We start from the raw sequence: 27,973 nt of genomic DNA, 5'->3' as shown, positions 1-27,973 counted from the left end.
TCACTTACATCACATGACCACTATAGGGCCAAACACTGTTTAGCTCCTCTAGGCAGAATTTGGATTTTTAAAGAAATTTTTAATGACTGAATATTTTCCTGGCTCAAAACGTAGATTATCTAATGGTAACTTTTCTATCCTGGACTACGAATTAAGGAGAGATATGGAAGACTTGAGGTGCCTCCTTAGCAATTCATTACCTTCCTAGCTGCTTACTCTACTAGGCTGACCATGATTTTCCCCACCCTAAAGGTGAATCTCAGTGGACACTCTCATCCTATGCCAAATACAAAATTGTAATCATTTTTCTGTTTCAGTCTTTGTATTTCTGCATTGCTATGGAGTGTTAGACTGGGCAAGCTGAAGAAAGGTAAAATAAATGTGTGTGTGTGTGTGTGTGTGTGTATCCATGCATATCCAAAGTTTAAATGAACCTAGATCTATTGATGTTTTCTGCACAAGTTCCATTTTAAATGATACAGATACATGCCATAGATAGAAAATCTTCTTCAGATGACTTAGCTAAGAATATGATGAATAAACCCTTTCTGATTTATAGGAACTTCCTGAAAGTTCTCCTATTTGATATGTTGCAAAAACTAGGAAATATGCAGCTGTTAATATCAGAGAAGGAGATAGTCTGGGAAAAATCACGTGGTCAGATTTATTAGTGGTCTAGGAGGTGCAGAGAAAGCAAACAAACTTTACGTTTTGCATATAACATGAAGCTTAGGACATATTTCAAACTTTCAAGGGCTAGTGATATTTGGGAAAGAAGTGTACGAATTTAGAAAAACAAAAATGGTATATAAGTTTGCTAGAGTTGCCATAACACAGTACCACAGACTGGGTGGATTAAACAACAGAAATTTATTTGCTTATAATTCTGGAGGCTAAACATCTGAGATCAAGGTGTCAGTAGAGTTGGTTTCTTCTGGGGCTCTTCTCCTCGGCTTGCAGATGACTGCCTTCTCCCTGAGTCTTCACATGGTCTTCCCTCTGTACATGTCTGTGTCTAAATTTCTTCTTCTTCAAAGGACACCAGTCATATTGGATTACAGCCGATCCGAATACCTCATTTTAACTCAGTTACCTCTTCCTATCGCCATATAGTCACATTCTGAGATACTGAGGGTTAGGATTTCAACAAAGAAGTTTTAAAATAAACTCAGTCCATAACAGAAGGAGGTAGCAAATATAATCTCATTCCAAGACTGTCTGTGCCCTCAGATGATTTCTGTTATGAATGATGCAGCTTGAAGACCCACTGCAGAAGGTGAAATCAAGGCATGAGGTATAGATACCAAAGATGTTGCCATAGTTGCATGGACAAAGACAATATTAAAAGTAACCTGAGTAGATGGGGCAATCATTTCATAACAAAAGCTTTTAGTAATAATTATAAGCTTTGATATCAATTTTATACATATTAAGAGAAAAGAAAGCACATACAATCTATTCAAAATTTGATTCTTATGTTCCCGTATAATTGCGGATACTTTCATCCATCCATTTTATTCAATGTTTATTATTAATAGTAAAGCCTACTACATGCCATGCTGTTAGCAAAGCCCACATAATAGCCAGTGTTTTGTTTTCTGGTGAATAATAGCTATCAAAAGTCAGCCCTTTGGCAAGTCAGTTAACGTAGATTTCCTTTTAATTGCTGGGTTATTTCTTCTAGTTTCTAGAAAGACTGGGAAACATAAATTGTAGTGAGTTTTCAAATGTTTAACATATGTAAGAAACAATTACACATACATGTGTATACCATCGTGCTTTGTAGTCAAAAGTACCATATCTGAAGTGAATATTTCCCAGGTGCTTTCATGTGTTTGGAATAGTAATTATTAATGGGTGTCCTTTTCTCAGTGACAATATTTGGGTTAGCAACAGTTACCAATGAGATCTGGAGGCCTGGCTGGTGCCATGAAATTTACACTCAGATTGTGCCACTTAAGGACTCCAAGGATTCATATCTGACTTTTCCCTTAGCTCTGGATTTGAATGGCATTTCTAAGGAAAATAACAAAAAGATGTCTATAAATCAGGCATTCCCCCTTAGGTTTATCCTACCCCTAAAAGAAGTGATAAACAGTCAGTCATGAGTCAGTGAGGTCCTTCCAGGCTACTAATTGGTTGCCAGCAAGTTTTCAGGTAGTTAAATCCAATTTTCAAAATGTCATCTTCAAACACCAAAGCTTGGTAGGGAAATTGCAAAACCCACAAAGGGAGAAATCACTGTAACACAGGTTGTCTCTGTTCATTCTTAATGGACTCCTATTACTCGAATAGACCCATGTGACTTGGAAAGTCTTTGTCTGCATGAAATTGCAGAGTGGTTTCAATATAGCACAGATGCCATGGAAAGCAAAAATGGACATTTTTTCAAATTGAAAACATGTAATGGTTGCCTAGTACAGAGATAAAAACTTGGCTGATGAAGTATCCCAAATTGACTTGTAAACTCCAGAAAACAAACAACTTTTCATTATACATCTCATTTCTCATCTCCAAGCTTTGGCAGGGAACATTCTTACTTTGGAGAGCTGGTCTGATGAAGAATGCTTTTACTGCTCCATTTCATGAAAACCACTGTTTGTGTCTCTGAGTTCAATAAAAAGTCAAAATTAGCAAGACAGCAGGAAGAGTTAACATGCAAGAAGGTTCCAAAGATCCTCTAGACATTATTAATCAGTCAGAAGACAGCATCGCCTGTTTTTCATAAAATCTCTTTCTTATAAGTGAAGCAAGCCTGGCATTGCCAACAAATGTCAATGCCATGCAGAGAGAGTAGATAAATTTAGAGTGAATGATTTTCCAGTTAAATAGGGACCAACAGTGAGTTTATAATAAAACAATTTGCACACAGTTTGGAATATGACAATGGTAATTGTTCTTATGTTGAAAACGAATCTTTTATGATGTGTGCTGTGGCAAAGCAGGGCATGTCCTACCTAATATAGCCCTTCCCATATCCACACAGTACCAGGAAGACCATTCTATATTTGTAACTCTTGCCCAGCTTACCTAAGAGAGTGGCACATTTAAAGGCATGATTAGATACAGGAGTTTTTAAACCCTTATTTTGAGCTGGAAATACAGTGTTCAATACCAGACATTTGAAAGCAGCAAAAGAATGGAATGTCCTTTCATCTTCAGCTGGTGGTTGATGTTTCTGTTATCTGGAACTTCTGAAGCTGTTTTAATCATGCTAGAGCACTGACTTTCAACCTGGCTCCACAGTGGGACCACCTGGGGAGCTTTAATAAACTGGTATCTGGGACCTACCCCCAGAGATTCTGATTTAAGTGATCTGGGGTGTGGCCAGGCACTGGGATTTTTAAAAGCTCCCCAGGTGTTTCTAAAGAGCAGACAAGGTTCAGAAAGACTGTTTTTTAAAAAAGAAGAAAACTATTAGATGACACTTTGTCATTTATAGCTACAAAAGTTAAATCTACCTAAATAGTTCATATCTCATTTTTACCAGCATCACGACAATCAACCAAATCATCACATAAAATGTGGAATAATAGAATATTTTAAGTATAAGGGACCCAAGAGACCATTTTAGTCCAGGTATTCTCAACCAGGAGTCCCTGGCCTCCTAGAAGTCCCTTAGGTAGTGTGTGAACCCCCTGAAATTGCAAGTATGTGCATTTTTCTGAGAATAGATTCTATCACTTTCTAAAAGGAGGGCCTGGCCCCAAAAAGGTTAAAAAAACACTTACATGGTCTAAGTTCCTCAATTTGCAGACAAAGAAATGAAAGACCAACATGAAAACAGAAAATAATACATTTCTCACCACCCCCTCCAGGACATCTAACAACGAAGCCCATTATGGCCAGTATGCTTTTACACAAAACTGATTAAAATTCCCCCCACAAAAATGAAGCCCAAATAGACTGATGTTTTGACTAGATCAAGATTTTGGCCAGATAAATCAAGTTTTCAGAACTGCAGAAATAGTAATATTTTTGAAGAAGACTTTCCTAAACTTCACCGAGAAGAGGTTGGCAGAATGAACCTCCTAAGTAAGAACTTTCCCCACAAAACTTACTTATCAGATTAAATATAAAGTCAGGAAATGAGCAAATACTAGCCAAGCCCAAGCAGAGATTATCCAGTGTTCCCAAGGTAGTGTTGGAACCTTAATTTGATTTCCTCAAAGTTTGTATCATGTTTAATTTATATTGTCCCACTACCTAGTTATTATCGCCAACCTTAAGAATTACTCTAATATCTTATTTCTCTTCTGATTTTTGGCCTATGATAGAATTTCATAGAAGTTCCCTCTGGCAAAGTGTGAACAAATACAACAGGATAATCAGGTACAAGTTAGTAAATTCAGAAGGCTGGAGTGAAGCCTGTGTCCAGTCGATTCCCACAGAAATTATGATATAGCTTTGACTATGATAGACTAAAATGAGAGTGGATTTTGGGAGTCAAACTAACTAATTTGCTTTTGTAGAATAAGATTAATTACACCTCCCTCATAGGTTGATGTGTTCATGTAAATACTTAATATACCTAATGTAGAGGCTTGAAAATAATATTAAATATAATACTAAAATGTGATTCACCTCTTACTATCTTCTAAGGTTTGTGTTCTTTCTCCTAGATCAAGTAACTTTTCATAACTTTTCTATTCCTCTTTCTCACCTGAGCACTGCTAAGTAAAGATGAACATTTAAAAAAAAAAAAAAAAATTATCCCAAAGCAAGATGGCCAAGTAGGAACAGCTCCAGTCTCCAGCTCCCAGCGCGAGTGACACAGAAGACGGGTGATTTCTGCATCTTCAACTGAAGTACCAGGTTCGTCTCACGGGGGAGTGCCAGACAATCAGTGCTGGTCAGCTGGTGCAGCCCGACCAGGGAGAGCTGAAGCAGGGCGAGGCATTGTCTCACCTGGGAAGCCCAAGGGGAAAGGGAATCCCTTTTCCTAGCCAGGGGAACTGAGACACACAACACCTGGAAAATCAGGTAACTCCCACCCTAATACTGCGCTTTACCAAGGGTCTTAGCAAACGGCACACCAGGAGATTATATCCCACACCTGGCCCAGAAGGTCCCATGCCCACGGAGCCTCCCTCATTGCTAGCACAGCAGTCTGCGATCTAAGGGCAAGGCAGCAGCAAGGCTGGGGGAGGGGCGCCCGCCATTGCTGAGGCTTAAGCAGGTAAACAAAGCCGCTGGGAAGCTCGAACTGGGTGGAGCCCACAGCAGCTCAAAGAGACCTGCCTGTCTCTGTAGACTCCACCTCTGGGGACAGGGCATAGCTAAACAAAAAGCAGCAGAAACCTCTTCAGATGCAAATGACCCTGTCTGACCGCTTTGAATAGAGCAGTGGATCTCCCAACATGGAGGTTGAGATCTGAGAACGGACAGACTGCCTGCTCAAGTGGGTCGCTGACCCCTGAGTAGCCTAACTGGGAGACATCCCCCACTAGGTGCAGATCGACATCTCACACCTCACACGGTGGGGTACACCCATGAGACAAAGCTTTCAGAGCAAGACTCAGACAGGAACACTCGCTGTTCAGTAATATTCTATCTTCTGCAGCCTCTGCCGCTGATACCCAGGCAAACAGGGTCTGGAGTGGACCTCAAGCAATCTCCAACAGACCTACAGCTGAGGGTCCTGACTGTGAGAAGGAAAACTAACAAACAGAAAGGACACCCACACCAAAATCCCATCAGTACATCACCATCATCAAAGACCAAAGGCAGATAAAACCACAAAGATGGGGAAAAAGCAGGGCAGAAAAGCTGGAAATTCAAAAAATAAGAGCGCATCTCCCCCTCCAAAGGAACGCAGCTCATCGCCAGCAATGGATCAAAGTTGGACGGAGAATGACTTTGACGAGTTGAGAGAAGACAGCTTCAGTCCATCAAACTTCTCAGAGCTAAAGGAGGAATTACATACCCAGCGCAAAGAAACTGAAAATCTTGAAAAAAGAATGGAAGAATGGATAACTAGAATAATCAATGCAGAGAAGGCCATAAATGAACTGACAGAGATAAAAACCATGACACGAGAAATACGTGACAAAGGCACAAGCTTCAGTAACCGACTCGATCAACTGGAAGAAAGAGTATCAGTGACTGAGGATCAAATGAATGAAATGAAGCGAGAAGAGAAGTCTAAAGAAAAAAGAGGAAAATGAAATGAACAAAGCCTTCAAGAAGTATGGGATTATGTGGAAAGACCAAATCTACGTCTGATTGGGGTGCCTGAAAGTGAGGGGGAAAAAGGAACCAAGTTGGAAAACACTCTTCAGGATATCATCCAGGAGAACTTCCACAACCTAGTAAGGCAGGCCAACATTCAAATTCAGGAAATATAGAGAACGCCACAAAGATACTCCTCAAGAAGAGCAACTCCAAGACACATAATTGTCAGATTCACCAAAGTTGAAATGAAGGAAAAAATGTTAAGGGCAGCCAGAGAGAAAGGTCAGGTTACTCACAAAGGGAAGCCCATCAGACTAACAGCAGATCTCTCAGCAGAAACTCTCCAAGCCAGAAGAGAGGGGGGGCCAATATTCAACATTCTTAAAGAAAAGAATTTTCAACCCAGAATTTCATATCCAGCCAAACTAAGTTTCATAAGTGAAGGAGAAATAAAATCCTTTACAGACAAGCAAATGCTGAGAGATTTTGTCACCACCAGGCCTGCCCTACAAGAGACCCTGAAGGAAGCACTAAACATGGAAAGGAACAACCGGTACCAGCCATTACAAAAACATGCCAAAATGTAAAGAGCATCGATGCAAGGAATAAGCTGCATCAACTAACGAGCAAAATAACCAGCTAATATCACAATGACAGGATCAAGTTCACACATAACAATATTAACCTTAAATGTAAATGGACTAAATGCTTCAATTAAAAGACACAGACTGGCAAATTGGATAAAGAGTCAAGACCCATCAGTTTGGGTGAGTCTTCAGGAGACCCATCTCACATGCAGACACACATAGGCTCATAATAAAGGGATGGAGGAAGATTTACCAAGCAAATGGAGAACAAAAAAAGCAAGGGTTGCAATCCTAGTATCTGATAAAACAGACTTTAAATCATCAAAGATCAAGAGACAAAGAAGGCCATTACATAATGGCAAAGGGATCAATTCAGCAGGAAGAGCTAACTATCCTAAATATATATGCACCCAATACAGGAGCACCCAGATTCATAAAGCAAGTCCTTAGAGACTTACAAAGAGACTTAGACTCCCATACAATAATAATAGGAGACTTCAACACCCCACTGTCAACATTAGACAGATCAATGAGACAGAAAGTTAACAAGGATATCCAGGAATTGAACTCAACTCTGCACTATGCGGACCTAATAGACATCTACAGAACTCTCCACCCTAAATCAACAGAATATACATTCTTCTCAGCACCACATCACACTTATTCCAAAATTGACCACATAATTGGAAGTAAAGCACTCCTCAGCAAATGTACAAGAACAGAAATTATAACAAACTGTCTCTCAGACCACAGTGCAATCAAACTAGAACTCAGGATTAAGAAACTCAATCAAAACCGCTCAACTACATGGAAACTGAACAACCTGCTCCTGAATGACTACTGGGTACATAACAAAATGAAGGCAGAAATAAAGATGTTCTTTGAAACCAATGAGAACAAAGATACAACATACCAGAATCTCTGGGACACATTTAAAGCAGTGTGTAGAGGGAAATTTATAGCACTAAATGCCCACAAGAAAAAGCAGGAAAGATCTAAAATTGACACTCTAACATCACAATTAAAAGAACTAGAGAAGCAAGAGCAAACACATTCAAAAGCTAGCAGAAGGCGAGAAATAACTAAGATCAGAGCAGAACTGAAGGAGATAGAGACACAAAAAAACCCTCCAAAAAATCAATGAATCCAGGAGTTGGTTTTTTGAAAAGATCAACAAAATTGACAGACTGCTAGCAAGACTAATAAAGAAGAAAAGAGAGAAGAATCAAATAGATGCAATAAAAAATGATAAAGGGGATATCACCACCGACCCCACAGAAATACAAACTACCATCAGAGAATACTATAAACACCTCTATGCAAATAAACTAGAAAATCTAGAAGAAATGGATAATTTCCTGGACACTTACACTCTTCCAAGACTAAACCAGGAAGAAGTTGAATCCCTGAATAGACCAATAGCAGGCTCTGAAATTGAGGCAATAATTAATAGCCTACCAACCAAAAAAAGTCCAGGACCAGATGGATTCACAGCTGAATTGTACCAGAGGTACAAGGAGGAGCTGGTACCATTCCTTCTGAAACTATTCCAATCAATAGAAAAAGAGGGAATCCTCCCTAACTCATTTTATGAGGCCAACATCATCCTGATACCAAATCCTGGCAGAGACACAACAAAAAAAGAGAATTTTAGACCAATATCCCTGATGAACATTGATGCAAATATCCTCAACAAAATACTGGCAAACCAAATCCAGCAGCACATCAAAAAGCTTATCCACCATGATCAAGTGGCCTTCATCCCTGGGATGCAAGGTTGGTTCAACATATACAAATCAATAAACGTAATCCAGCATATAAACAGAACCAAAGACAAAAACCACATGATTATCTCAATTGATGCAGAAAAGGCCTTTGACAAAATTCAACAGCCCTTCATGTTAAAAACTCTCAATAAATTCGGTATTGATGGAACGTATCTCAAAATAATAAGAGCTATTTATGACAAACCCACAGCCAATATCATACTGAATGGGCAAAAACTGGAAGCATTCCCTTTGAAAACTGGCACAAGACAGGGATGCCTTCTCTCACCACTCCTATTCAACATAGTGTTGGAAGTTCTGGCTAGGGCAATCAGGCAAGAGAAAGAAATAAAGGGTATTCAGTTAGGAAAGAAGAAGTCAAATTGTCCCTTTTTGCAGATGACATGATTGTATATTTAGAAAATCCCATCATCTCAGCTCAAAATCTCCTTAAGCTGATAAGCAACTTCAGCAAAGTCTCAGGATACAAAATTAATGTGCAAAAATCACAAGCATTCTTATACACCAGTAACAGACAAACAGAGAGCCAAATCAGGAATGAAATTATATTCACAAATGCTTCAAAGAGAATAAAATACTTAGGAATCCAACTTACAAGGGATGTAAAGGACCTCTTCAAGGAGAACTACAAACCACTGCTCAGTGAAATAAAAGAGGACACAAACAAATGGAAGAACATACCATGCTCATGGATAGGAAGAATCAATATCATGAAAATGGCCATATGGCCCAAGGTAATTTATAGATTCAGTGCCATCCCCATCAAGCTACCAATGACTTTCTTCACAGAATTGGAAAAAACTGCTTTCAAGTTCATATGGAACCAAAAAAGAGCCCGCATTGCCAAGACAATCCTAAGTCAAAAGAACAAAGCTGGAGGCATCACGCTACCTGACTTCAAACTATACTACAAGGCTACAGTAACCAAAACAGCATGGTACTGGTACCAAAACAGAGATATAGACCAATAGAACAGAACAGAGTCCTCAGAAATAATACCACATATCTACAGCCATCTGATCTTTGACAAACATGAGAAAAACAAGAAATGGGGAAAGGATTCCCTATTTAATAAATGGTGCTGGGAAAATTGGCTAGCCATAATTAGAAAGCTGAAACTGGATCCTTTCCTTACTCCTTATACTAAAATCAATTCAAGATGCACTAGAGACTTAAATTAGTTAGAACTAATACCATAAAAACCCTGGAAGAAAACCTAGGTAATACCATTCAGGACATAGGCATGGGCAAGGACTTCATGTCTAAAACACCAAAAGCAACGGCAACAAAAGCCATAATTGACAGATGTGATCTAATTAAACTAAAGAGCTTCTGCACAGCAAAAGAAACTACCATGAGAGTGAACAGGCAACCTACAGAATGGGAGAAAATTTTTGCAATCTACTCATCTGACAAAGGGCTAATATCGAGAACCTACAAAGAACTCAAACAAATTTACAAGAAAAAAACAAACAACCCCATCAAAAAGTGGGCAAGGGATATGAACAGAAATTTCTCAAAAGAAGACATTCATACAGCCAACAGACACATGAAAAAATGCTCATCATCACCTGCCATCAGAGAAATGCAAATCAAAACCACAATGAGATACCATCTCAGACCAGTTAGAATGGCAATCATTAAAAAGTCAGGAAACAACAGGTGCTGGAGAGGATGTGGAGAAATAGGAACACTTTTACACTGTAGGTGGGATTGTAAACTGGTTCAACCATTGTGGAAAACAGTATGGCGATTCCTCAAGGATCTAGAACTAGAAATACCATATGACCCAGCCATCCCATTACTGGGTATATACCCAAAGGATTATAAATCATGCTGCTATAAAGACACATGCACACGTATGTTTATTGCGGCACTATTCACAATAGCAAAGACTTGGAATCAACCCAAATGTCCATCAGTGACAGACTGGATTAAGAAAATGTGGCACATATACACCATGGAATACTATGTAGCCATAAAAAAGGATGAGTTCGTGTCCTTTGTAGGGACATGGATGCAGCTGGAAAACATCATTCTCAGCAAACTATCACAAGAACAGAAAACCAAACACCGCATGTTCTCACTCATAGGTGGGAATTGAACAATGAGATCACTTGGACTCTGGAAGGGGAACATCACACACCAGGGCCTATTATAGGGAGGGGGAAGAGGGGAGGGATGGCATTGGGAGTTATACCTGATGTAAATGACAAGTTGATGGGTGCTGACGAGTTGAAGGTTGTAGCACACAAACATGGCACAGGTATACATATGTAACAAACCTGCACGTTGTACACATGTACCCTAAAACTTAAAGTACAATAATTTAAAAAAAAAAATTCTAAATCACGGCAGGCTCACTTAAATGGTCTTTGAGTTCTTAATTGTTTTTCAGGTAGATTTTACATTTATTCACTGAAGCTTTTAAAGTCCAGAGCAGAAAACATTTAATTAATGAATAAAAGATGTAGAATAATTTTCTTCCCATGTGCTTTGAACTCTTACCCCGATTACAATACTAGGCCAAAAATTAATATCATGAATTGAAAAGAAGAAAGAGATATATAGAAAAGAGCCAAATCTAAAAAAGAAGAAAGAGGAGAAGAAAGAAAGAAGAAAGAGGAAAAGAAAGAAAGAAAGAAAGAAAGAAAGAAAGAAAGAAAGAAAGAAAGAAAGAAAGAAAGAAAGAAAGAAAGAAAGAAAGAAAGAAAGAAAGAGAAAGGAAGGAAGGAAGGAAGGAGAAAAAAAGAAAGAAAAGAAAGAGAAAGAAAGAAAGAAAAAAGAAGGAGGAGGAGGAAGATGAAGACAAAGATGAAGACCAAGAAGAAGGAAGGAAGGAAGGAAGGAAGGAAGGAAGGAAGGAAGGAAGGAAGGAAGGAAGGAAGGAAGGAAGGAAGGAAGGAAGGAGAAACAGAGAGAGATCGAGAAAGAAAGAAAGAAAGAAAGAAAGAAAGAAAGAAAGAAAGAAAGAAAGAAAGAAAGAAAGAAAGAAAGAAAGAAAGAAAGAAAGAAAGGAAGGAAGGAAGGAAGGAAGGAAGGAAGGAAGGAAGGAAGGAAGGAAGGAAGGAAGGAAGGAAGGAAGGAAGGAAGGAAGGAAGGAAGGGAAGGAAAGGAAGAGAAGGAAAGGAAGAAAGAAGGAAAAGAAAGGGAAAGAAGGAAGGAAGGAAAGAAGGAAGGAAGGAAGGGGAGGAGGAGAAGGAGAGAAGGAAGGAAGAGAGGAAGGAAGAGAAGAAGGAGAGAGAGAAAAAAATAGAAAGGAAGGAAAAAGAGAGAGAAGTATTTTGGCACCTACTCTCAGTTCTGGGCTGAGGTTTTAACTGAGACTAGGTGCCATGTATTCACTTATTCATTAAATGTTCTTTGAACACCAAATCAACATGAAGCCAGAATTATGTTAGACTGAGGGTGGGGTGAGGTGTCTGATGGATATTTTACAGGACATCATTTCAGCCTTTGGGAGTTCATTTTACTGTAACATAAAACTGCTTGGTAAAAATGTAAGGATATATATTTTTTATTTAATGAATGATATAAATATTAAATGCTATAATTATTCATAAAAAGAGAAGAGAGACTTAGAACAACTGCGGAAGGCAGGCATTGAACTAAGACAGGAGTGACTTGACTATTTCAATCTAGAGGATATAAACTCTGGTGCAACTGGAGAAAGCAAGTATTGAACAGATACCTAAAGTACTAGAAGATGTAAATCTCTGAAGCATAGTTAAGTCGAGATTCTAAGCAGGTGGGCTAAAATCCTAGGGTTGAGGCTTGTTCATGGGGCATTAAAGAAACTAATCTCTACCAGATGGTGTTTTGGAGTCCTAAGGGATAAGATAGTTAAAAGACTTGAATGTCATGACTATGAGATGTAGCCCTTGGACATTTTCTAAGCTTCATAAGCACATTCAGGACATAAGGAAGAAATAATTAATAGTAGAAACAAAATTCTTCAGAAGTTCCTTAAGAATGTAAAGAAAAACAAAATAAAGAACAACCAAAATAACTTCCAATAATTTGCAAAAATGCTTCAGAACTTCAAATAAACCTTGGACTACAGACATTAGCCTACGTCTCAGTTTGGTGCTCCCAACCTTGGTATATCGGTACCGCTCAGAATTCAACTGATACCCAAGACACGTCATGTGGACATATTTGTGTCATCTTTTCATTTCTCTATCATTTTTAAAGTGGGAGACCTGGCTGGGTGCAGTGGGAGCACCATGCCAGCACTTTGGGAGGTCAAGGTCGGCAGATCACAAGGTCAGGAGTTCGAGACCAGCCTGACCAACATGGTGAAACTCCGTCTCTACTAAAAGTACAAAAATTAGCCAGGTGTGGTGGTGCGCACTTGTAATCCCAGCTACTCAGGAGGCTGAGGCAGGAGAATGTCTTGAACCTGAGAGGCGGAGGTTGCAATGAGCTAGATCACGTCATTGCACTCCAGCCTGGGTGATAGAGCGAGACTCCATCTCAAAATAAAAATAAAATGAGAGACCTAAAATTGTTTGCCAAAACACACAACATTTTTTTTTCTAATTTTACATTGTTCCTCTTGCCAACAAAAGCAACTGTTTTTTCACTATACTCTCCATAGTTCTTAGGGAATGACCATACTTTCTTGGTGACTCTTATTCCTGAATTCTCTATATTAACAACTCTCTAGGCCACAGCCGTGACTCAGGCCACAGAATACGGTTTTTTGCCTAGAATACTTTTAAGGGCTCGTTTACACTTTAACAGTAAGACTTAACATGAATGATTCCTAGGTTTGCAGAGGAAAAGGGACAAAACATCATTTTTCTCTCAGCCTCAAGCTTCGTGTTGGCTGCCAAGGGACACTGGCCCTACTCAGTTTCCCTTGGAACTCCATGTAAACAACTTGAAGCCAGGGGGAATCGACTAATTCTAGCTAGTAAGATCAAGGGTTATGTCCTTGCTCTGGGAATGCTAGCCTGCTCTGGTTATAATCTTACATAGATGAGCTGATAGATCCAATATTATTATATGAGTGCCTGCTTCTTCCTTATGGGTGGGGAAAAAATCAGGGAGGAGGAACAAAAAAATAAAAATAAAATAAAATAAAAAGCAGGAGTGAATAAGCAGAAACAAAGTTAAATATGAAGAAAAAAGAACAAATGAGAAGACAGGTAAATACAAAATTATAACTAAATTTTAAAAGAAATAAAAAGAAAGGTTGAAATGGAAATAATGTCGCTCCTAGCAGTGTTAAGCACTATTACTTTCTTCTCCTACTTAAAACACCATTGGCACCTTTGCAAAAGTTGCTATCCTTTCCAAAGTTAAATGTAATTTATCTTAAAGGCACCTTACTGGTTAATACATCTTTACAATAAACACTCTGCAAAGTGTAAAAAAACTGAAGAAATAAATTGAAGTGGCTTTTAGTAGTGGCTGGGGGTACCAGATTGACAGCTTTGGAAATTGATGACTTCTTTTTCTCCCAAGAATAGATACAGCCTGATAAACAGAGGTGTAAGATTCCCCCAACGCTTCTCCAATAAGCCTTCACCCTGACAAAGTAATGGCTGCAAGGAAGAAAGAACAAGTCACCTTTTCCAGCCAGTTCTCTGCAGATACTGCTCAGGAACTGCCATTTAGCACCAAGGTGATAGGAGTATTTTCCTGACTACCAGCAAAACAGAGACAACTCACTTATTTCACTTGGAACAGTGAACAGTCAAATCAGATAGTGATAACTTTTAACTACCCTGAACTCTGCTGGATTCAAAGCACTGAACTTAAAGTGAAAGTTAACTTGAGTTTCCCATTTCAGTTTCCCACATCCATCTAGTTCCCTAACAGTCCCCAGCACTAAATCAGGTAATGCAGTATAGTGTAGCTATTTTATCTGGTTCTCCCAAAGTTATTTGAAATGAGTACCCTGCCATCCATGAAATCAAATGAATCTCAGGGACATTTCCATTTATGTGGTGTGAGGGGGATCTTTCAAAAGAGAAAGGAAAAGCATAAAAAAGGATGGAATGTTTCCAAGAGAACAAGTAACATGTATTTTCCTTTCCAAAAGAAAAGCAGAAACTATGTATGAAAAATTGAGGTGCATAAGTTAAAGTGGAGTCTTAACATTATTTATTTACGTGCCTAACTTAAGAACCACTAAAGTCATCTTCATCACATAACCCTAAAATGAGCAGAGACCAGTATAACATGACTATCAGATTATCTTCAGTAGATGTTAGAAAACATATGCTTTGTTTATCTTGTACTTTTCCTAAACAATCACGCATAGCTTTCTTTTGTTCCAGGAGTCATTCAAGCATATAAGAGCTCCATTAAGTTGAAACCTCTTGTATCTGGTTATTTTCCTGGAGTTGTAAACCTGCTGCCACCAAGTTGGTAATTTTCTTATGTTAACAGCAAGAATGGAAAAAAAAATGCCAGCTAGAAAAGAGCTATTCGATCTTCAGTCTTTCTTCCATTAACTCTTATTAACAGTTTGCATTTTTTTTAAGGTCTCACTCTGTTGCCCAGGCTGGAGTGCCATGTTGCAATTACAACTCACTGAAGGCTGGAACTCCTGGGCTCAAGTGATTCTCCCACATCAGCCTCCCTAGTAGCTAAGATTGCAGGCACGCACCATCATGCCTGGCTAATTTTTTTTGGTTTTTTGTAGAGATGAGGGTCTCCCTATGTTGCCCAGGCTAGTCTCAAACTCCTGGCCTCAAGCAATCCTCCCACCTCAGCTTCCCAAAGCACTGGGTTTATAGGCTCGAGCCACTACATCTGACTGAATTTATTTTTAAAACAGTTTTAAACACTTACAATGTTTTCAAGGTAGAAAGCACTCACCCATCAGTCTGCAGTTCTCACTTATTGTTCCCTCAACTATTTTAATTCCTCTTCCTGGCACTCTTCGCTCCTTGCATCTCAGAGCAAATCTCCAAATTTCTGTGCCGCATGGGCCTTCAACTGGTTTTCCTACACATTTCAAACCTTGTCTTGTCTTTGCTCATCTGTTAATTCATTCATTCCTTTATTCATTCATTTACTTAACAGACATTTACCTAACATTTCCTGAGTCTTCCCTTGTCCTACGTACATGTGGAATCAAATCCAAGAATAAATATTGTGCAGTGGAAAAGGCAGTATAACAAAAGTCCTGAACTCTAGTGTCATTGCTATCATTCATCAATTATGCGACCTTCAGCAGGTCACTTTTTTCCTCTATATACCTGTAACAATAGGAGTTTGGTTATGTCATATCTAAGATCCCTTATAGCTCTGAAATCCTACAATTTTATCACCACCCCAGTAGCTCAGTGCAAACAAATTCATGCATCTGTGTTAATAACTTTGAGGTACCCATTCCAAAATGTTTACATTTTCAATGGCTGAATTATAAGGGCTCTCCAAAGGGAAGTTAAAAAATCCTAACTGATATTTTTGGCATGTTAGCAGGCTAATGGAGGAGTTTTTGAGAAGAGCAAATTTCATTGAGGAGGTTAGTCTTACCTACTAGTGCATTTGCTGTCTACAATTCATCTCTTTTCATTCTCCCCTTTACCCACTTCAAGTAGGCTGTTACTTCCACACGTCCAATGAAACTACTGCCATCAAGGTCACCAAGTGACTTTGAGAGTTAAACCCAGTAGTCAATTGTTATTCCTCATTATATGTGCCCTGTCTTCAGCATTTGACATATTTGATCACCTCCTCCTTAATATACTTTCTTCATTTACCATCTGTGACTCACACACTTCTCTACCTACTGATCACTCCTCAGTTTGCTTTGCTAGTTCTTCCTCTTCACTACTTCCTCTTCACTTAGTGTTGGTGTGCCTCAAGTACTGAGTTTTGGGTCCTATTCTCTATCTTAACGTAATTCCTTATTAATCTTACCCAACTCTTTGGCTTTAAACTCCATCTATGTGCCAAATACTCTCACATTTATGTCTCTAGCCAAGACACTTTCCTGAACTGAAGACTTGCACATCCAGATGACTAGCAGACCCCTAAAAAAAGGACTCATGACATTATTGCCCAAACCTAATCCAACTAGTCAGCTGATAGAAGCTCCATATTTTCAGATATTTTACCAAAAAAGAAATATTTGGGCACATCCTTGGCCCCTTTATTTCTCTCATATCCTACATCTAATCCATTAGGACATTGGCTCTAGGTTAAAAATATATCAGAATTTAATCACTTCTCAAGTCTAATGCCACCCTCCTGCTATGCACCATTACTGTCTCTCCCCTGGAGAGCTGTAATAGCTTTCTAAGAGGTCTCTCTGTTTCTTCTATCCTTGCTCCCTTAGAATTTGTAATCAACACGAAAGTCAGAGTGGTCTTTTAAAGACACTAACTCAAATCCTCTGATGGACCACCAGAGTCTTCACAATAGCCCATGAGGCCTTACATCATCTGGCCCTCCATACCCTTCTGATTTCATCTCTTACTCTCCACTTTGCTCCCTCCGCTACAGTCACACAGGCCTCCTTACCTCAAATATGAGAGGCATGGCTTTGGTGCTAGCTCTCTTTCTGCCTGCATATATTTGCATGACTAACTCCCTCACCTTCGTCAAGTTTTTGCTCAGTTCTCATCTTTCCAATGATTCCTATCCTGATCATCCTATTTAATCTGCACACTGCCCCCCAAGCATTCCTCATCCCTGTGAGCCTGATTTACCCTTTTGTCCTATAGCGGTTATCACCTTCCAATGTTGTACATAACTTACCTGTTATATTTATTGCTTATTTTCTGTCTCCTCATGCTAGAATGTAAGCCACAGGAGGGCAGGAATCTTTTTTTCTTTGTTTGTTCATTGATGTCTTCCAAGTACCTGGGAACTATCCCAGGCACCTTGTAAGTGCTTAATATTTATTAAATGGATTAATAAATCAATCAGCAAATGGATGAATGGGGCATGGTCCTGTAGGTATCAGATTATCACCAACAACATGAGAAGCTACATATGAAATGTGTAAAGCCTCACTTTAATTATCTAATCAATGCCCAATCGTGCTGCTGCTTTTTGATTGTTCCTGATGGAGAGATGGTCTTTGGAGTTCATGTCTCTCCATTGTGGAAACCCTTGACCTTTCACCCATCAGAACCTCAAAACAAAACATACCTTGGGTTGGAAAGATATAAAGAGCTCTAGACCTATCCTGGGTGATTTACAATAAAGCCTATAAAATAATTACCTCACATTTCTGCTATAAGACATGTAAATGAGAAGAGTAGTATCTAACAGTTATTGAGCTCTATATGCCAGACATTATCCTGAGGTTTAACAAGTATAAATTCATTTCTTCCTTGCAACAACACCTAACTCCTGACCTCACATCTCTAGCTTAATTATTGGGTGAGTTCCTTCTGGACAACACTCAGAAAGTAACAAAAAAGTGCAATGGGTCAGAAGGGATGACTTGAAACTAAGGAAGTAAACCATAGCCCTTAACATTTCTAAAGAAAAATGTTATCTCTGTCAAACACAGCTGCCATATCTCCATGAAGCCATGTTGAGGAAATATTTATGTTGACACACTGAAGGTCAAATATTCAAGGGTAATTAGATCTCTCCAAGGTGAATTATGGAGATGACCTAGTTAGAAATAAATATAGAATTTTTGCCATCCAGTCATAAGTCGGTACTAGCCCGCCCAATGCACTTAAGCACGTTTATAAGTATTTTTGCTCATAGTTTAATTAATTATTTTATATATTTCCTATTACTAGTCTTTTACAAAAATGATTAGCATGACAAAAAATTTTACTAGCTTGACCATACTCATCTCAGTATCATTTCAAAGAGCTTTTTATTATCCTACTTTCCCATCTCCATAAACCCAAGAAAGAACTCTTATTTTAACTAACATTCTTGCAGTCACCCTCTACCTGCTAATCATGTTCATCTTCTGAAAGTTGAAGACCTTCATTTCCCCAGTTAGCTTCATCAGTTCACCCAGCATACATTTATTAAATGCCTATTGAATTGCAGGCATAGTCCTAACCACAAAGAAGCATAACCCACAGTCTCTCAATCAGAGAACTTAGTGTCTAATAGTAAAGGGGAAACCAATACGGTGAAAAACGTTTCACATACAAACCTGAATGTCCATAAAAAGAGGACTAGATAAATAAGATATTTATGTTCATGAAATGGAATATTACACGGCACTTAAAATGAATTTAAATGAATAAATTAGATTTAAATGTATTAATATTACTCTTTTAAAAATTGAGTAAAAAACAAGTTTTCAAAATGCAAATGCAGTAATTACACGGTTCTCTTACAAAATGTCATTTTGTATCACAAATATGAGAATATATAACAAAAAATGAAAAACATAGACTTGAAGGTTAGGCACCAAATTCAAATTAGTTGTTGCCACAGGGGAGGCAGGAGGCAAGTGGAATTGAAAAGTGTATAAAGTAGACTTCAACTTGATCAGTAGGGAGCTAATTCTTTATATAAAGAAAAATACTTAAAGCCAGTATTTTTTAAATGGTAAATTGTGTCATTTGGGGGTAGTAGTTTACATAGTGCTTTCCTATAACTTTTTTTCCAAATGTCTTACAAATGTATAAATGAGAGAAAGAGAGAGAGCTCACACTCAAAATACTACTCACAGTAGAAGGAAGTCCCAAAGGCTGCAGGGATTGGGTCAGTTAGGTTGGCAGGTGCCACATGAGCAGCGCAGTAAGAAGGGCTGAGAAGTTACACTGGGGAGAGACTAGAAGCTGGGAATGCTCCTGGAAGCCTCCCTAAGAATGCTAGACTTGAGCCAAGCATGAAGGATGACTAAAAGCTGCACAGGCTGAGATGAGCAAAGAAGGTATTCCAAGAAGGAGAAACAGCCAATACAGGAAAGAATATGGAGCATTTTGCAGAGATGGAGCCTCAAGACACAGTCGAGAGTCTGCATTTTAATTTTGCTATTTACTAGCTTGGTGACTGTGGGAGGGTCACCTGATCTCTTTGAAATTGTTTCTCCAACTTGAACGTGGGGTAATACTATATTCTTGGCTGCGTTGTTGCACAGGCTAGAGAAAAGGTAAACAAAGATGCTGAACAAAGAGTAACACAGTAATTGCTCAGAAATTAAGATAATGATTAAGGATTATTAGCTGGGACTAAGACTCAGGTCTCCTGATTTCCTGAGTTAATGATCTTTTCATAACAGCACACTGCTGATTTTGTAATTAGCATTATTCTAATTTCATGTGGCCAAAAGTTTCACAATAATATACAAAGGGACCTCAGTGGAGTACTGGGCAATTCACTGAATCTGATATGAAAAATACCTCTTTTCTCACCTGCTCAACAGCTCCAGACTCTGTCATTTACTCAAGACTGTTAGTTGTTCCCTGAGGCCTAATATATCTGATTATTTGATATGTCCTATCTATGACCTTGAAACAATCAAAGCTGAAACTTTTGGTAAATTGGCTTTCCAGTTATTGAGCCAGCTGCTGGCTGAAATTTGGAATACCAAATTTGTCTCACCCAGGAAGTTAAAATAGGAGTGTTACATGTTGAATTAACTGGCTTTCATTTGCTTAACAGAAAACATAAGTATGCACAACTTTAGTCACATTGCTGTTATTGATCAAGCATTCGCAGAGCTCCTCAACAGACTCTAACATACTTTTCATGTTATTCAATTTGTTATGAAAATAAGTTTAAATAGCTTTAAAACAAAAAGGGGGAAAAGAAACTTCTGAGACTGAAAATGCCATGTTGTGTGAATAGTACATACTATTCTGAAAGTCCTTACGACTCTTTGGTGAGATCCAATTATCAGTAAAGGAAGGCTACATCCACATGATTCTCAAACATGACACTTCCTCCAAAGCAGACTGATGGTCCCTTGCCACTCTACTGAGCCAGCTGCAGCATGTTCTAAGCCCAATTTGGGCAATTAAGTTATTTTTCTCAATGAGGTTTTAGCAACCATTATCACTATCCCAGAAAGTGGTCCTTTCTTAGAGATAAATTGCAATGGAAAACTATGCTTCTCTCTCAGCACGTATTTCCAAATTTCACTGCTCTGCATGGAGGAAAAGAAGCATATGTTGCTTCTCAACATCACTCACTTTAAATAACTGAGAAAGATGGGGTTGTTTCAGCCACAGGAGCAATTGACATGTACCATCCAGAAATCTTTGGTCTGACAGCCTCAGCTAAATACACCACAAATTTGCATTGATAACACTTTGTTTTTGTGCTCCATACCTCTGCCACTACTACCACCCCCACCGCCACCAACCCTTCCAGATGATTTCAGGGCTCTTTCATCTTCCATCCCTCTTCCATACCTTTTCCTTCTCCCAAAGAACAAAGAAACAACTCGGTGATTTTTATCAAGGTTAATTAATAATAGGTACTAAAGGTACAAATTTTATCACATTGTTTTTGGTTTGCAGTAGGGGTTGTCAAAGAAGGAATTTGAAATGAACTAAGACAACATGTCAGCTCTTCAGGAAAAACATGCACAAAACCGCAGCCAGTGTTGGTTCTAGTAGTTGGCATTTGGATCTACAGTCTAGGCAAGGGATCCAGACAGAAGATAGGCCAGGATTCAGCAATTCTCTTAACACGATGTCCTTCCAAAGCACACTAGAGGGCAAAGAGGGGTGGTAAATTGCCTTCCTCTAACTGTTCTAAAGAGAGATATAACCCATCCCTGAGATTATTGGTCTAGTGTCTTCTCTGGTTATACAACCTCCCAACAATTACAGGTAAGAAATAAATGAAGATAGGAAAAGCCTCAATTTTCTTTTCATTTTCTACTTTTGAAAAATTCTAAAATTAAAGGAATCTTTTTTCTTTAAGAGAAGTAGAGACCGATAGGCACAGTACATCTAATGATGCTTTGAAGGTAACATTTTGGTGTTCATCCCCAGACAGGCTGGTGTAGAAATCTACGGGACTTCGATTAGCCATCACAGTTTTTCATTTTATTTTTTGATTAACTTTTTCATGCATAGCTGAAAAACACTAAACAGAATGAAAGGCAAGTGACTGTAATTAGACTAGATTGCCCAAGGCCAGAGAAAAAGAGAGGCAAATCCTGTAATTCAGCTCCTAAGTAACATCCTCCACATGATAGAGTTGCATCATACATTTTTAAATCAGGCTTTTAAAGTTTTGCATGCATACATTGAAATGGAAAAGTGTTTCTGTTGGGAAAATATAATTTGCATCAAGGTTTTCATTGTCTCTTAAATACACCTTTCCTCCAAATTTTAAAACGTATAGTACATAGAGGTATGTTGAGGCAGGAAGAAAGGAAAAATAAGAAAATTTGAAAAAGGATAATAAAAGTTACATCTGTGAATGTAGTTTTTCAAAAACACTATTCATTAGTATACAGATTAAAATATAAAATAGACTAAGTCCTATTCTCTGGGTTGGCAAATAAAAAACTAAATGTTATATGTTTATTATGTGGAAGACTAAGTGTTATATGTACATTATGTGGGTTACATACCCATATTAAAAACACCTGATTTAAACAAAATATGCTTTAATTTTGCAAAGGTTTTCATGTTATCTTCATGGTCAAGACATAAAAATGTAGACTAAATGGTAGAATAACCGAACGAATGTTCACTATCACTATGCCAAGGCAGTGATAGCAGATCAGTGTCATCCTGGAGTAAGGTTTCTCATGGGTGACATAGCTCTTGACATTTATACTATCCGCATATGTAAAATAATAAGCTTAGATAATTAGTAACAAGTGCACAAAGGGAGAGGAATATCTGAGATGGCAAAATGACTGTATTAAGATTGCTGAAGGACACAAGAGGCTAGAAGTATAGGACAAAACTAACAAAATATAATTTAGTGAGGATAAAAGTATAAATCTACATTGGGATCAAATGCACAGGCACAAAATTAGAAAATGATAGATAACCAGAGCCAGGGTCCTTATGAAAAAAAGGCCCAAACATAAAATTAGAGAATACCTATGCTTTGAATCAGCTTAATTCCCTTGTTTCCCTCTGTTTTCCCATCTGAAAACTGGCCATAACACTATCTGCCTCTCAGGGTTGCCAGGCAGTTTAAATGAAATAACCTATGAGTTAGTCTTACAGCAGTCCATGTGCACAGAGGTATTCTGAGCCCACACACTGTGTCACATCCAGTCAAGCATTATAATGCCTCCACTTGCTCCGTGCTGATCAAGTCAATGGAATAAAACTAAAATCAGATCTAGGGGCCTCATTTTTAGAATAACGGAGAAAAGTCAGAAATCTATTGAGCATCCACTTACTTGTCTAACATCAGGCTCTGGGGATACTCAGGTGAAGCCATGGTCTCTGCTCTCAAAGAGTTCTCAATCCAGAATCAAATGATGGAATACTTCATCTAGAAAAAGGTGGCCAGTGTGTTGATGGCTCAGTAAGCAAAGTCCATGAGAAATAGTTGTCTGAATATTCGTACATCACCCATTGCATCTAACCTAATATTTGCTCTTTGAAGCTACTCAGTAAACACTTTTTGAATGAATGATTTCAGTTTCACCTGAAAATGAGAAAAGTTAGAAAAAAATGGGAAAGTTTTCTTTAATTTTTTGAAATTCTAACTTAAAAGAGAATATATGTATATTTGCAGCTCCGGAAAGCAGAACTGAAGCAAAGGGTTCAGAGGACAGGGAGGCAAATGGATCCTGCTCTTTTATGTTTGTTACTATGTTAAGGAAACTGATTATATTAGAAAACTAATGTTTATTTATGGTTCTTAATGGCCATATCATTGTTGCTTTGCCTCCGGGCCTATTGACTAGAATCAAGGTAAAAAGAACACTCCTGAGTTTTCAATCCAGGTTGCATATAGAAGCAAAACCAAAGACTTAACACAAAAGGGAAGTAAAACTGTGAAAAGTCCATTTCCAAAATTAACAAATAGAGAAAGCCTGAAAACCACACACCCCAGGGCTCCATTACATTTTCAAGTAAAACCAGGATCTAACTTTTGGCTCAGAAGTTTCCATCCCAGGCCACTTCAGCCGCTCAATATTTCAATTCTATTATTTAAGGAATGGTTTGAAATATCCCCCAATTCAGCTTAACACCTCCCATAGCACATTTCTGCAGAACATAAGCGCACTGCCAAATAGCCAGCCCTGCCGCAAACAGAGGTAGAGTAGCTGGGCCAACAGGAGAGGTTACATTTGTTTGGCAACTTCCTCCAGGCTATTAGAACTGAGACTGCAAGAAGCTAAAATGAGAAGTGCCTCGCCACTTTTACAGTAAACGAAACAGAATAATAGCAAAGAGCATGACTCAGGTCCCAGTCAAAAGCAAAGCAGGAGCAGTGATGTGCCCACCCCCTGGATGTTCCAGCCCCTCAGCAGGTCACACGCTGAAATGCTTTCTGAGGTCCATGGCTATAACTTGAACCTGTGACCCTCTGAATGAACGCCAGTACCCAGACCAGCATGTCACAAATAGCTACTTCAATCCACCTCCCCAGCCTACATTTAATTAAGTGAACATGATGAAAAATAAATGAGGTTGTACTTAAGTCTTCAAAGGCCTCCTAACCTTACCTTTCCAGGGGATTTTTGGCTAGTTGGCTCTACTCTCCTGCTACCTCCATTTGCCACAAGTTGTTATATTACATTTAGGCTCAAATCTGCTCAGGCTATAATCCACAATCCATCTTTCATTTAACTTCTAAATGTTAAGAGAAATGGAAACCTCATCAGCAAACATTGTGACAGTTATCTTTTTAACTGTCATTTATATAAACTTAGGCACATCCCATTCTAAATCACACTCAGATGAATCAGTTGTTCAAATATAAACATATTTAGCAGAATTCTGTCATTTCCTCATATGTATATTCATTTGCGAATGACTCACTTCATACATCTTCATAAACCTGCGAAACTATCTTTTGAGTTATTCACAGATTCAGGTGATGATGCTGGCAGAGTCAAAAGCTGACAATGTATGCAGGGCCAGCACTGGGAAAAAAGTAGCCAAAAGTCATAGCTCTGTGATCACTTTATTCTGTCTTTGGGTACAAGAAATGTCACAGAGGTTCACCTGAAATGAAATTATCCCTTTCTCTTAGTTTGTTTCATACCACCTAATCCTCTAACTCTTTATTAAACATTATCTTTCCCATCTGCTCTAGTGAATGTTCAACACCTTGTGGACCAACTCCGGCCTGATTGGTTTTTATGGGCAGCATGAGCTCAGTTTTATGCACATACTTAGGATTATCTCAAGGACAAAGAGGATGAACAATCCATTAACTGTAATAAGCAACTGCACATCTCAAGATAGCTACAGCATATATTTGATTTCAAAAGAAAAGACTGAATTAAAATATGTCTGTCCAGAAATGTCTAACCTCCAACACACAGAAACAGCATTTTCTGTTCTCCATGCTCTGGTAAGCGGTGCCACTAGAAATCACATCTCAGTCCCCTTCAATCAGGCTTTCCAGCTCTTAAATCTTATTTTAAGATCTGACACTAGAGCAAGAAAAAGATCCTTTTGAAACTACTCTTCCTGATTATCTCTGGGCAAAGCGTGTAGAGCATGTGTGGACACACAACACTTTTTTTTTTTAAAGGAAAATGCATTGTTATTGCTTTGTGTAGAAAACTTAAATTCTTCACTTTAGAATTACATGTGTACCCATTGCTTAAATTTGTGAAATATAAATCATGGAAATTTAGCCAAATACACAGTGTTATCTGAGAAAGCCAATCTATATTGCTAGCCTGTGTTAATTACAGACATTAGAACCACATTACTATTATTTATTTCAATATTTAATTCACTCTAAAGAAATCCACTAAGACCTCATTTCCCTACTTCCTAATTTAAATGTGAACATTATTGAAAAAGTCTTTGCTTACTTCTTTTCATTAGAATTCCTTATAAATGCTCATCTTCTTGCATCTGTTTTATTGATGAGCTCAGTTTGATTTTTTGGCTAAACTTTCAAACAAAGGTACCTTGCTTTTGCTGTTACTATAAAGTTTTATGATCCTGTAATAACAACAATTATGATGACATCTGATCACACTATATACCTTAATGACCAGACATATCTGACCACGTATCTTCACAGTTTACTGATCTCATTGATGAGCAATGTCAGGCTTCCTTCTTGCAACTTGTATCTGAAGATAATTAAAAGCTAGCTTATTTTTTTAGCAGTTTGAAGTTTGTTTTTCAGTGAATTGGTAATATCGCATACTGCACAAAGAGAGAATGTACCAGTCACCTGTTTACGGCACAGAAAGTGTGAAAAACGGGTACAGGAGTTAACGTACTCAGAGTGACAGCTCTCGAGATCTTGCATGTGCTTCTTTATTCATTACTTTTTCTAAGGAAACAATACTAAAATGCAGAGCTGAGTGTCATCTTCCAATTTCAGTTCAGACCCTTACTTAATAGGTCAAAGTCAAAGTAAAACCAAAGTGAAGAACTAGACAGGGCATTGAACTGGGCACAAGCTATCTTGAAGAATGCACAAGCCAGGGGTGGTGGCCTCTGGGGATAGAAGAGGAGGAGTAGAAGTGAGAAGGAGAACTACTTTTCACTGGGTTCTCTTTTGTTATAGTTGAACATTTTACTTGATACCCACATTACTTTAATAACAAGAACAACAATGATAACAACTTAGAGATAACTAAATCATGTTTTCCCCCTCCCAGTGCTGTAACAACCCACACCCATCCCAAAGGTCTGCCCTGGTGAAATGGTGCAGTAGCAAAGGTTGTGTTCCAGAGTCCCAGACCCTCACTCTTTGCTCCTGCTGCCTCATGGGGATCCCTCTTCACCCCTGTCCTCTCAACCTCAGCCAGTGTCCTCAGGTTTCATCTGGTCGGAGCAAGTTTCCAAGAAACTATCTGATCTACTGAACATAAATAAATAACAATGGTTTTGCTTTTATACATACACATCAAAAAACAGTGTCAGGTTGAAACAGTCCCTTCAAAACCTCATTGTGAGAACACTGAAAACAAATTCGCCTGTATTAAATAATCAGTTGGAGAAGATGATTATGCGTGTTTTCTGTTCAGGGGAAGAGGAGTATCTAGGCAGGGAAGTGAAGGACAGCTGAGATCACGGACACAAGGGTTAGCAAGTTTATGGGATCCTGTGCTAGACACCAGCCCACTAGGTACCAGGTTGGGAGTGACCCAACACATCTCTGGATGGAAGGCTGAGAGAACAATATCCTGGCCCCCAGCCCCTCCTGACATTGCTGGTGTCTGCTTGAACCCTAAGCACAATGATATACATAAAACACTGACACTAGATATCTTCAAGGAAATGGTACAGCCATTTCATCAAGCAGGACCCTGGACTAGTGAAAATGTGCTCTGCAAGGTTTTTTGAATGCTTTCCATGAGGTTGCTCTAAGCTTAGACTGATGTTACTACTTCTCTGCGTTCTCAATGCCCCATTTTTGATACTGCTGTGAACACAAATTTTCTTCTTCTATTCACATATACATGCATTAGAACACAGTAAGACAAAAGATTGCCTACTTTGAGAATTAAATTTTTCACCTTTAGGTGGTTAGTAAGGCCAAACTCATTAATCTTCTCCTATTTGCTGTATTCTGCAGTATAATTACATGGCAACAACCAGTGAAATTGCTGGCGAAAGGCCTGTGTTATCACTCCAGGGCTATTCTGCGTGTCTATGTCATTCTGTAAAAAGGTGGCATCAGAATACTGGCTCCCACTACTAAACAATTTTAGTAAGCATCTACTTTAAGATATCTGGTTTTGTGTCCATCTGGGAAATTATTACATTAACATTAAGCATCATGCTGTTTTGCAAAATGTGAACATACTTAATACCACTGAACTGTATACTTAAAAATAGTTAAGATCATAAATTTCATATTATGTATTTTTACCACAATAATATTTTTTTAAAGATTAAGCATCACTGATTTTCCCCCAAGTTAGAAACATGTTTATTGTTTTTGCTACATTTAGAGTAATGAATATCTGCTTTATGAAATCTAACACCAGAAAACAGTACAAAGCTATAAATGAAAGAACTTTTCATAATCTTCCCTGACCAGGATATTCACTCTTAGCTGTTTTGTATATACTTTTGGAGATACCTGTTTTCTACAACCTTAATGAGAGCTTATAGCGTGCAGCATCAGACTGTTTTTGTTTCAAGTGACAAAATCTAACTCAAACTAGCTTGAAAATGAAATATCTCACATAACTAACTCCAGGTACACATCTAGCTAACTTCAGGCATAGGTTGATCCAGACTCAGATGATATCACCAGGATTTGGTTTCTATCCATCTCTCACCTGGGCCATTCTCAGACTCCACGTGGTAACCTCCAGCAGCTCCAGGCTCACAGCCCTTTGAATTACATTCCAGCAACAAAAGGCAGAGAATCTCTTCCTGCTAATTCTTA

General features: G+C 38.5%; 1 protein-coding gene across 11 annotated transcripts in view; it reads right to left on the bottom strand.

Moving 5' to 3' along the window:
• Window positions 1-27,973, bottom strand: part of LOC105482802 (uncharacterized) — a 228,212-nt gene that overhangs the window by 41,348 nt on the left and 158,891 nt on the right. For all 11 annotated transcript variants that reach the window (XR_011616429.1, XR_011616431.1, XR_011616459.1 and 8 more), the window contains 2 exons: window positions 24,102-24,228; window positions 22,824-23,074 (listed from right to left, as the gene is read on the bottom strand). The gene's annotated coding sequence lies outside the window, so the exon portion shown is untranslated. The remainder of the gene's footprint in view (window positions 1-22,823; window positions 23,075-24,101; window positions 24,229-27,973) is intronic.

This window comes from Macaca nemestrina, chromosome 1 (assembly GCF_043159975.1).
Source record: "Macaca nemestrina isolate mMacNem1 chromosome 1, mMacNem.hap1, whole genome shotgun sequence".
Classification (NCBI taxonomy): domain Eukaryota; kingdom Metazoa; phylum Chordata; class Mammalia; order Primates; family Cercopithecidae; genus Macaca; species Macaca nemestrina.
This window is presented reverse-complemented; position numbering and strand designations above follow the sequence as displayed.